The following is a 12,651-nucleotide window of genomic DNA, read 5'->3' on the forward strand; positions in this document are numbered from 1 at the left end:
TGATTGACTTGTGGAACATTAGTGATGAGATCCACCCATCCACTCAGCAGATCCAGTGACTTCAGGCGGGAAGGAGTGCACTACAATTCAAACAAATTGAACTGCTCTTACATAATACTGAGTCACATGTTTTATGCCGGGTATGATAAGTTTTTATAGATGCTCTTTGGTCACAAGTTGGCAAGTTTTAACTCTAAGTGTTTAAACACCCCAATTTATCTGTTATAAAGACATTATGAGATTTTGATGAGTGTGAACTGGATATACTGTAGAAGACACATTATTCCTCAAAGATAATGACTGCCAGCGCAAGGGTGCTCGTGACAGCTGTAAAGTGAGTTTGTATTAGCATGACAGCTTTGAAGTGACAGCTTGTTTTAGCACACATATGAACACGTACACATGATTGCATTTGATAAGATAAAGACAATCGCTAATTTGTTTATAGTGACCAAGGCCTGCATGCTTAAAGCTACTTGTTTCAGAACCAGAGAATACGTCAATGATTTTAACTGTAGTGTGTTATTTGATATGATGAGTTTATTAACATGCTATTTGAAAATTATAAATGTGACCCTGGTCCATAAAACTAGTCATAGGTAGCATGGGTATATTTGTAGCAATAGCCAACAATACATTGTATGGGTAAAAATGATCGATTTTTCTTTTATGCCAAAAATCATTAGGATATTAAGTAAAGATGATGTTCTATAAAGATATTTTGTAAATTTCATACCATAAATATATAAAAACTTAATTTTTGATTAGTATTATGCATTTCTAAGAACAACTTTAAAGGCGATTTTCTCAATATTTAAATTTTTTTGCACCCTCTGATTCCAGATTTTCAAATAGCTTCAAATAGCCAAATATTGTCCTATCCTATCAAACCATATACATCAATGGAAAGCTTATTTATTCTCAATTTTTTTTTTTAATGACCCTTTGGACTGGTTTTGTGGTTCAGGGTCACAAATGAACAAGCACTAAAGTAAACATTACATATAGTTTGCACTATAAGTATATTCTTTTTTAAATACATGAAAATTCTAATTTTTTACTGGGAAAATACTGCTGAAAATGATTTTTTTTTTTTTTTTGCATTGAAGCATGCTGAACATGCAAGCTGTTTGGCATTATTATCAGTGAAGGAGTGGAATGATTCATTTGTCATGTTGACAGCAGATGGATCATGACATCATTGTCCAAAGATCAAAGGTCAAAAGAGGCACAGGTCAGTTTGAGGCTAAACGATTCTGCTTTTCAGGTTGAGTTTAACTACGCACAGAGCTTTTATCAATGGCCACAACAGCTATGCCAAAGATAGAACTGTATACTGACAAGATTTCATTGTTCCTGTGTCAAAATCCAGAGACAAACACTTGTTAAATTTGGCCATTTGACCTTTATAACAATAGCAAACTCATTTTTTGTTGTGAGAAAACCCTTCAGTGAATCAAATGACGTACCAATGCACACTAAAAATGCTTAAACATAGATTTAATTTATGAATTAACTGTTGTGACTATAAGATTCCTGAAATCATATTCTCTCTTTGGTCATATTTTCACCTCAAAACTCAAAAGTGTTGGTGACTATAGCCAAACATTGTCCATTCTTTTTTGTTCTAATGGGAAAGACACCAAAGTGAATATACAGACATTTATAACTACTTTGGAGTCTTTAAAAGTGTCTGTTCAATCATTAACAGACTCGCTGAATAACCGTGAGTCATTAAAACCATGTGTAGACCTTTGCTAAAAACTGTCTCAGACTAAGGACATTTTTGACCATATTGGTGATTCTCAAGTGTCCAATGAGAGCGCATACACACTGTTCCCCAGTGAGTGATCAAATGAACTCTATCCTGCATTTCCATTCATTTTCACAAAGGCATTTGGAAAATGTCTTGAGAGTGGGCTGGTTTGTTTATTGCTCTGGAGCGGAGCAGTTGACCATTCCATCATGTAGTTTATATAAATATATCAGCAGATACACTATATGGTATACTTTTAAGACGAGTAATTAACAGTGCCTCTATATTCAGGGTATGTTTACACTAGATTCACATCTGTTATATAATTAGTATTTTGTCCACATATTCAGTGGCCCCAAAAACTAGGACACTTAAGACTAACTTAAACATCTATCAAACACCAGTACAGAAGGTTAAAAAATCATTTGCAGATGATATTTTGTTTGGAATTTTATATGCAATTACAGTTTTTTACAGACGCTAGGACACATTTCTCAATACCTAGGTCACTTTTGCAAAACTCTTCTCACAATTCTCCTAACCGACTTTCAGCTTGGCAAAGCAGTTCATTTCACATTCAAAATTCACTACAACTACTAAAACACTTTATTCAGGTCTCAAATAAACTCATTCTTCCAGAACACCAGCAAAGGTTGACAGCCGACAAACACACTTTGTCACCCACAAAACAATGAGCTAAAAAACACTAACAACATGTAGCATTACACAGTGTTTTCTTGTGTAAAACAAGGACACATCTCTGTTTATAATGGCAATATATATTGTTTATAACTGCAATATATGTTACTGGAATGAATCAGACATGATGCAGAATTCATCAATATTTTATGTTGTTTATTTATTTTTATTTTTTTGCACAGTAATTCCAAAATACACACCATCCACTGATACAGATACAATAGTAATGCTAATCTACTAGCATTTTTAGATTTGAAATATGTTTCAATAAAATATTGCTGTTGAATTTTGCTGTCTTATTCAGTTTTGCATTATGTTATTGTTTCGAACATAAGTTTAACAGTTTTGAAAACAGTATGTAAGCACGTGCAAAATGTCCCGTACGTACAAAGATTTTTGGCAGTTGTTGTGTCTGAGTGAGAAAAGAATTCAAGAAATTTGAGAGATGTAGTCATTGAATGCATTTTGTGCCAAAACAATGATAATTGATCCTCAGTTTAGCCCACATAGACTTCTGTTGTGCTCACTGTGTGAAGAGTTTTGCAAAAGTGACCTAAGTATTGAGAAATGTGTCCTAGCGTCTGTAAAAAACTGTAAATAAAATGCATACACTTTAGTAGTTTTGGTGACTAATTGAACAATGTATTTCATTGAATTACATATGAATTATGTATTTCATACTATGTCATGAATGCAAATTGGAATATTGTGTATTGATGAGAAGTCCTCTCCATTGTCTGATAACATCTGAATGAGTCACAATCTTTTGCCACTTTGTTTATCAAATGAAGGTGAACGGCTATGAGAGCTTTTCTTTCTGTGTGCTGTTAAAACATACAGATGTTATGTGCGTGCGTGTGTGTGTGTGTGTGTGTGTGTGTGTGTGTGTACCTGATATTCATCACGTTATGGGGACCAAATGTCCCCAGAAGGATAGGAATACCAGTAGATTTTGACCTTGTGGGGACATTTCTTAGGTCCCCATGAGGAAACAGGCTTATAAATCATGCACAATGAGTTTTTTTGATGAAGTAAAAGTGTGCACAATCTCCTGTGAGGGCTAGGTTTAGGTGTAGGGTAGGTGTAGGGCCATAGAAAGTATGGTTTGTACAGTATAAAAACCATTACGCCAATGGAATGTCCCCATAAAACATGTAAACCCAACTGTGTGTGTGTGTGTGTGTGTGTGTGTGTGTGTTTAAGAGATAAAAGCGAGCAGATAGACAAAGCATAGTATGAGGTAAGATTGAGCCAAAAGATTTGACATCATGTCGAGATCATATCACTTACTCGAGGGCCACACTGTATGGATTTTACAGTCCTTTTTTCCATTTTTTGCTTGTCTGACTGGGCGATATGATCCCAGTGAGATCTTGGGTAAAAACAATGGCACGCTGTGTGACATCAACCACCATTTAGGTCAAAGCGTACACATCCCAGCCAAAACTTTGTTCCCAATTGTCTAATTTTTCTAACCATGCATACTCTGAACACTCAGCTCGCAAGTATGCCTTGAGCTTTTTTTTGCACTGATTAGTTTGTCTACAAGGGGCAACACTGGCCCAGCTTCTTGTTTTACACTCCAAAAAGAAACAGATGAGACAGAACAACAGCAACCTACTGAGGTTCTGTGCGAAATATATTTGAAAAATAATGATTGTTTTCAAATAGGTTTTACTGAACATTCCCTCCTTCTGCCATTGGTTGAACAAACATGTTGCCCCATCCATAATGCATCCCATTGGTCGAACTGTTGCTATGCCAGGCTGGTTGGATGCTCAAACAAACAACAATGTTTAGATGACACAAACACGTACAAACAAACACTCTCTGCTGAGAAAACCCACATATGGAGGACAAACACCTGGACATCAAACACTGAGGCAATATTGTGAGAAAGATTTCATAAGTTACACTTTTCAGGGGAATTATGCAACAAATAGTGTTCTTATTGTTGTCACTGGTTAAATAAAAGAAAGTATTTTAAAATGAAAAACTACTGAACAAAGCAAACGCAATAAGTCCTTCAAAATCCCCTACATTGACCAATTGTCTTCACATATGCTATCAAATTAAAAGTATAGTTTGAAAGGCTAAACATTCATGTACGCATCTTCTGGCATTAACGTCTTTATGCTTTAGAAATACAGACAGAAAATTATGAAGACAAATAATTACATCACAGAAGTGTCATTTCTATGTGAAACTTAGGCCCCGTTTACACTGTCAGTTAAATGCGACCCAATTCCGATTTTTTGCTCATATGTGACACAGATCGGATCTGTTCTATGACAGTGTAAACAGGTAAAAAACGCATGCATTCGGATATTTCGAGATCGGTTTCAGGCCTCATTCATATGTGGAAATAAATCGGATCTAAATCAGATATGTGCCAATGCGACTGTAATGTAAACAGGCAGATCGGATCTTCTGAGGCATTGCGTTCTGTGCGTCATTAAAATTGCTACAATTTGGTCATTCTCCGTGGTTTTGACGTCTTATGTTACCCTTGCTGGCAAAATGAGTGTAAAAACACACAGGATATTTTTAGGTACAGGCAAAATCGTGAAAAAGTGAAAAATGTCGGTTGAGGTTTTTACAAAAATGAGTTTAATAAGCCCCCGTCTAGCGATCCCAAATGCTCCAAATAGTGATTAAATATTTAAAAGTTTCTTTGTTTGTACAATTACTCAGAGGATTACCTTTTCTCTGCTCGCTTCTCGCGCTGACTGTCATCCAAAGTGTGCGCATAACGCGCTTCTGACGGCGCGCAAACCCAATAAATACACATAATACACAGAATTACATTCCATTATTCATGCAAACATAATCTGTTTCTTAAGTGAACGCTTTGGGGAACTGTTTGGGAAAAACATATGTGTAACATGTAACATTATGTGTAACATTATACTCAGTTGTGCAGTGGTGCCTGTAGAAGTGGGTATGCCCCCATTTAAAAGTTTACATGGGTTCACTGGTTTAAGAAAATTCGCTTCTTTTTATTTGTAAGGTATTGTTTTCGTTATTATGATGGGGTGTGGGAGACGGAGCGGGCGCATGCGCATCAAGCGCAATCATCAAATATATTTCAAAGCAAGCCAGCGCCACGGTCCTGACTGCATCATCACTGTTTTTATTGTATGTTTTTAGCGAATATTTACATGTATTCACATATGACCGGATCTGGTGGACTGTCATGATTTTGGCTAATGCAGGACATGATGCGCATCAGAGAGGATTTAGGTGGGTATACGCAAAGCCCCTCCACTATACACCAGATTCGTGCATTACAGTATATCTGTACAGTAGTCGGTCTCATTAATGTTAATCTAACCATAAAAGAAAAGAGAGAATCGTACGCTGCACTTCTTTAAACTGCTTTTGCAATTTATTTCTAATAAACACATGAGTATTTGTTTTTCGCACATGAATGCTTTTGTAAAATGATAAAGGTAATGCTTTCTTACTTTCTTTCTAGGCTATTTGTTATACTGTTTTTGTATCTGTTCTCATTTAAAATAGCAAATATAAAATAAAAAATAGCTGTATTGTGAGTATTAATATAGTAATTATTAATAGGAAAAGAGCTGGAGGAAAACTTTAATCTTTCTCATAATCAACTTTGCTGACTCTATCGACTTCAAACGGGTGTAGCGTAGTCCAACAAATCACGCATCATATTTTTAAAAATGTGTTAATTATGACTCGTTTGATCAGCACTGATCACGTATTATTCTCAGGAGGAGTGAAGGAGGTAAACGTTAACAATGCATGCGCGATGTTTAAGATGGTATGGCAAGTGTAAACGCATGAATCGGATATAGGTCACAACTGAAAGAACGTGTAAACGGACAGCCCAAAAAATCGGACATTGGCATCAAATCAGAATTGGGGATCAAGACCTGCAGTGTAAACGGGGCCTTAATTACAAAAATAATGATTCTTTTCAAACAGGTTTCCTGAACACTCCCCCCATCTGCTATTGGTTGAACAAGCAGGTAGCTCCACCCCAAACTCACTCCATTGGTCGAGCTGTTGCTAGGCTGGTTGGATGCTCAAACAAACAATGTTTAGATGACACAGAAATGTCCAAACAAACAGTCTCTGCTGAAACAAACTGAGACAACCCAAGCCACAGATGGAGGATGAACACCTGGACGTCATCTCTCCTGGACATCAAACTCTAAGACGATATTATAAGAAATATAGTTCTTATAGTTTTCTCTGCATGTTATAAGACAATAATTTTTTTTAAATAACACAAACTACATTCAGCTGTACATATTTGCTGGCATCTGCATTAAAACTGAAGCAGGACCTATACATCGGGCTTTAAAAACAGAGACAAAATTACATAGACAAATAATCAAAAGTGGAGACGACTCGATTCTGTGTAAAACATAGTTTTAAAAATTGATTGTTGTCAATCAGGTTTCCTAAACACTCTCCCCTTCTGCCATTGGTTGAAAAAGAAGTAGCCCCACCCCCAAACTCACTCCATTGGTCGAGCTGTTGCTGTGCAAAGCTGGTTGGAAGCTCAACCAAACAGCAATGTTTAGATGACGCAGTAATGTCCAAAACATACAGTCCCTGCTGAAACAAACTGAGACAACCCACACCACAGATGGAGGAAAACACCTGGACATCAAACGCTGAGGCGATATTGTGAGAAAAATTTCATAGTTACTCTATTCAGGGGAATTATCCATGTTAGTAGAATAAAAGAAGGTATTTTAAAATTAAAAATAACAAAAGCTACAGAACAAAGCAAACATCCAATAAGTCCTTCAAAATCCCTTACATCGACCAAATCTGTTCAAATACGCTTTAAAATTAAAGGTATAGTTTGAAAGACTATGCATTCAGCTGTACACATTTGCTGGCGTTTACGTCAAACTGAAATAGGACCTCAGGGTTTTTTTGCAATGCTTTGAAAATACAGAAAAGTCCAAACAAACATTTTCTCGAAAAACAAACTGAAACAGCCCAAGCCACAGATGGAGGACAAACACCTGGACATCAAACGCTGAGCCGATATTGTGGGAAAGATTGCATGAGTTACACTTTTCAGGGGAATTATCCAACAAATTGAGTTTTTATAGTTATCTCTGTATGTTACAGTGGAATAAAAGAAAGTATTTTAAAGATAATAATAATAAAAGCTACAAAACAACACAAACATCAAATAAATCCTTCAAAATTAAGAGAAAAAACTATTGAAACTATTACAAAAATAATGATTGTTTTCGAGCATGTTTTCTGAACTCTCCCCCATCTGCTATTGGTTGAACACACAAGTAGCTCCGCCCCCAAACTCACTCCATTGGTCGAGCTGTTGCTGTGCGAGGCAGGTCAGATGCTCAAACAAACACCAATGTTTAGAAAATACAGATATGTGACCCTGGACCACAAAACCAGTCATAAAGTTAAATTTTACAAAACTGAGATGTATACATCATATGAAAGCTCAATAAATAAGCTTTCTATTGATATATGGTTTGCTAGGTTATGACAATATTTGGCCGAGATACAACTATTTGAAAATCTGGAATCTGAGGGTGCAAAAAATCTAAATACTGAGAAAATCACCTTTAAAGTTGTCCAAATTAGGTTCTTAACTATGCATATTACTAATCAAAAATTACATTTTGATATATTTACAGTAGGAATTTTGCAAAAAAATCTTCATGGAACATGATCTTTACTTAATTTCCTAATCAAAATCAATCATTTTGACCCATACAATGTATTTTTGGCTATTGCTACAAATATACCCCAGCGACTTAAGACTGGTTTTGTGGTCCAGGGTCACATATGTCCAAACAAACAGTCTCTGCTGAAACAAACTAAGACAACCCACGCCACAGATGGAGGAAAACACCTGGACATCAAAGGCGTTACCCATTTCAAGGGAATCATCTGACTAAAGGCACACTTATAGTTGTCTCTGCATGTACGTAATAGTGTAATAAGAGAAAGTGTTTTAAATTAAAAAACAACAAAAACAGCAGAACAAAGCAAAGTCCATTAAGTCCTTCAAAATCCATCTCATCTGTTTCACTGCTTGCTTCTCTCATCTCTCTCTTTCACAGGTCTGTTGCACTCGACCTTTTGATAAATGTGAGCGGATGCCATACAAGGCTCTGCCGTGCGTCTGTTTACAATCTCCCGTTATTACATGATACACACATTAATCAGCAGCAGGTCCATCTGATCACCATGTATGGTCGTCCATCGCTCGACACAGCAGGAGATGAATCCCACAAACAATTTGATAGCCATGAGCCAAAATGGACTCCTCTACACAGACCATCCAAAATCAACAACATTATACAAAGTGTGGAGGCCACGAAACACCTGTGTGAACCTGTTGAAGACGATTTCAATCAGCAAGACGTCTCGGTATAAAGACAATTACCTTTTTTGTACCCTTATGTATATGTACTGTAGATCAGAGCCTGGGAAATGCCCCATACCATGAGGGCCCCCATAATATGTCATGCTTATGTAATGGTCCTAAAGCACTCGTCCACACACTCACGCACACACGTAGCATGTGAGAATATTCTCAGAGAGATCAGTGTGTGCTGCTGAGGGCTTTCTGATGGACCTGACAGGAGAGCCTTTGGTCTGTCACACACTGACTCACCCCATGCTTTTGTCACTGGAACACACACTATTGGAGCTGACACTGAAGTCCGCTCTCATTTGCCTTACAACGGTGGAAAACACCCAGACAGACATGTAGAAATGCAGGTCATAGTCAATGAGATTAAGCTGTCAGTCATTGACTAGAGGAGCACTCTGGGAAAAGCCAAACCTCTAACCCTAACTATAGCATAAACTATAGTCCTATAATGACAACTCTCTGTGGTAATGGATATGACAATGTTAATGCAAAGCAAGTACAGGTACTCGCTACTGCCAATATATACTCCAATAAGCTGCTGTGAGTATTTAAGACATGCTGCTACTGCACAAGTATATAATAACCCGTAGCAAATCTATACAGGTGGAGCTGGAGAGGTGGAGGGTTTCAAAGGAACTCTGAAAGCGCACTGTGAAATGCTCTAGTGAATGCTAACCAACCATTTAAATGCACCATGAACCAATCAGCTTGTGCCAAGTAATTTAACGATGTGAATATCATCAGTTTGCATTAAAGGATTAGTTCACTTCCAGAATAAAAAATTCCTGATAATTTAGTCACCCCATGTCATCCAGGATGTTCACGTGTTTCTTTCATCAGTTGAAAAGAAATTAAAGTTTTCGAGGAAATCCTTGGAGGATTTTTCTCCATATAGTGGACTTCAGTGGGAATCAACGATTTGAAGGTCTAAATTGCAGTTTTAATGCAGCTTCAAAGGGCTCTACATGATCTCAGCCGAGTGATCACCAAGTGAAACGATAAGCCATTTTCTAAAAAAATAAAACCGTATATACTTTTAAACATAAATGCTCTGCGATGCGCATCTTTACGCACTGCATAATCACGTTGGAAGTAATGCACGGTTAGTTCTTCGTCTGGGTATTTCGGTTAAAAAAAGGTAGGGTAGGGCGAAAAACTCCATCTAATTTTCTCCTCCAACTTTAACATTGTCTAGCATCGTTGTTTACTTTTTTTGTAAAGAGCGTTTGACTGTCTTTGCAGGTTTGCTTTGTAAACACTGGGTTGGTACTTCCGCTTACGCCATGTGTGCATGATCACGTAATGCGTGAGGTCGAGCTAGTGCAACATGAGCATTTGAGGTTAAAAAGTATATAAATGACAGCCGGGATCGTGTAGAGCCCTTTAAAGCTGCACTGAAACTGCAATTTGAACCTTCAACCTGTTGGTTCCCATTGAAGTCCACTATATGGAGAAAAATCCTGGAATGTTTTCCTCAAAAACCTTAATTTATTTTTGACTGAAGAAAGTAAAACATGAACATCTTGGATGGCATGGGGGTGAGTAAATTATCAGGAAATATTTATATTGGAAGTGAACTAATCCTTCAACAACCCATCATCCTGCACTATGTAGAGTTTCATGACAGAACTTGGCATGAATATGCGAGCAGTCTGACCTCTTACCATTTCATACATATTTCAGTTTTAATATTAGCTTGATATCTTGATATCATATCCTATTGCATATATCTAAGGGATACAAAGAATACTGGCACCACAATATCTCAGTTATGTGCGATTTTTTAAATTAATCGATATTGGCTGATATTGGATATTTAATTGTTCATGTTAATTTCTTATTTTTACTGTAAGATTACCTTTGACATCACCTAATGCTCACTTAAATTTGCAATTTAACAAAAGTAGACAAACCTTTTGTTCCATATTGTTAAGTGTAGCAGATAATCAGAAAATACAAAAAATGTAGGGCGTGGATTCTATGCGTCGGATGCTGATTAAATGGAGATATGAATGCAGTCAATTGTAAGAAAAAGTGTGGTTTATTCTGACTAAATGAATAAAGAAGAAAAGTCTGTGGTTACACCAGAAGATCCAGTTATGACATTCTGATTTAAAATTAAAAATCTAAACATGCAAGGATGAATCTTTCACAATATGATGTATTTAGAAAATACAGAATTTCCATTTCATGCCACTTTAAGTTTAATTTTTAAAACACTAATAATTTAAAACCACTGTTAAATGTAATTGTCAGCATATCTAAGAATGACAATCCAGATTTAATAATTATAAGAATGTAATGTCTAAATTTAGTTTATTTATTACTTTATTTTTCAGTAATTAAATGATTTCTTATGCTCATCAAGGCTGCATTTATTTGAAAAAAGAAAAAAGTAATATTGTGAAATATTATTACGATGTAAAATAACATTTTTCTATTTTAATGTACATTAAAATCTAATTTATTCCTGTGATCAAAGCTGATTTTCAGCATCATTACTCGTCTTCAGTGTCACATGCTCCTTCAGAAATAATTCTAATATGCTGATTTATTATCAATGTTGGAAACATTTGTATTGCTTAATATTTTTTTTGCACCTGTGATACTTTTTGCCAGGATTCTTTGATTAATGAAAAAGTTCAAAAGAACAGCATTTATTCAAAACAGAAATCTTTTCTAACAATATACACTACCACTCAAAAGTTTGGGGTCAGTAAATTATAAATGAAGGAAATTAATAATTTTATTAAGCAAGGATGTGATAAATTGATAAAAAGCGATAGCAAAGACTTATATTGTTAGAAAATATTTATTTTTTGAATAATTGCTGTTGTTTTAAACATTTTAATTCATCAAAGAATCCTAAAAATATCACAGATTCCAAAAAAATATATATATTAAGCAGCACAACTGTTTCCAACATTGATAATAAATCAACATATTAGTATGATTTCTGAAGGATCATATGACACTGAAGACTGGAGTAATGATGCTGAAAATTCAGCTTTGCATCACAGAAATAAATTCTATTTTAAAGTATATTAAAATAGAAAGCATTTTTTTATATTGTAATAACATTTCACAATATTACTGTTTTTTTGTAGTTTTGATCATATAAATGCAGCCATGATGAGCACAAGAGACTTCTTTAAAGTCTAACTGATCCAAAACTTTTGAATAGCGGTGTATATTACATAACCCCTTTTTTTTATATTACAACGCCCCTTTTAGCAATTTCTTATTGATGCATCCTTATCCACCATCACTTAAAAAAACGCCTCAAAAATGAATAATGACTTCTTTAAATCATAATTTTAATTGCATGAAACACTTTTTTTTAATTTTGTACATCTAAAAAGTACAATTAAACCATAAATCATGATTCATATTTAAAATATTTGTTTTTGTCCTGTGGATCTTAAATCATAAAGTAACACCCTCTGTACAGAACAAAATGAATTTGAGGTCAGACTATAAAAATCAAATATCAAACAAATCACACCACTCTTAAACAAGAAAACAACTGCTGTCTCAATGAAATCCAGCCACTCAAAACCAAATTAAACATGCATAGAGATATGAAAGCAGAACAGCACTCCAGACTTTGGCTTTTCTGCAGCATTTATGCTCTTTCCCTCTGCTTTGAAAACTTCCCAAATCCTAGCAAAGACCCTTAATCCTTCAAAGAGACTTAAGAATCAACTTCAGACGTAAAGTGGACTACCGCTTTAGCACAACCCTGCCAAACAGAATAACTGGATGAATAAATGAGTCACTTTACGTG

The 12,651-nt window shown here is 35.6% G+C and overlaps 1 protein-coding gene across 6 annotated transcripts in view; it reads right to left on the reverse strand.

The window, feature by feature from the left end:
* sorbs3 (sorbin and SH3 domain containing 3) overlaps window positions 1-12,651 on the reverse strand; it is an 88,968-nt gene that overhangs the window by 53,018 nt on the left and 23,299 nt on the right. The window lies entirely within an intron of this gene.

The sequence above is a fragment of the Garra rufa genome, chromosome 15 (assembly GCF_049309525.1).
Source record: "Garra rufa chromosome 15, GarRuf1.0, whole genome shotgun sequence".
Classification (NCBI taxonomy): Eukaryota; Metazoa; Chordata; class Actinopteri; order Cypriniformes; family Cyprinidae; genus Garra; species Garra rufa.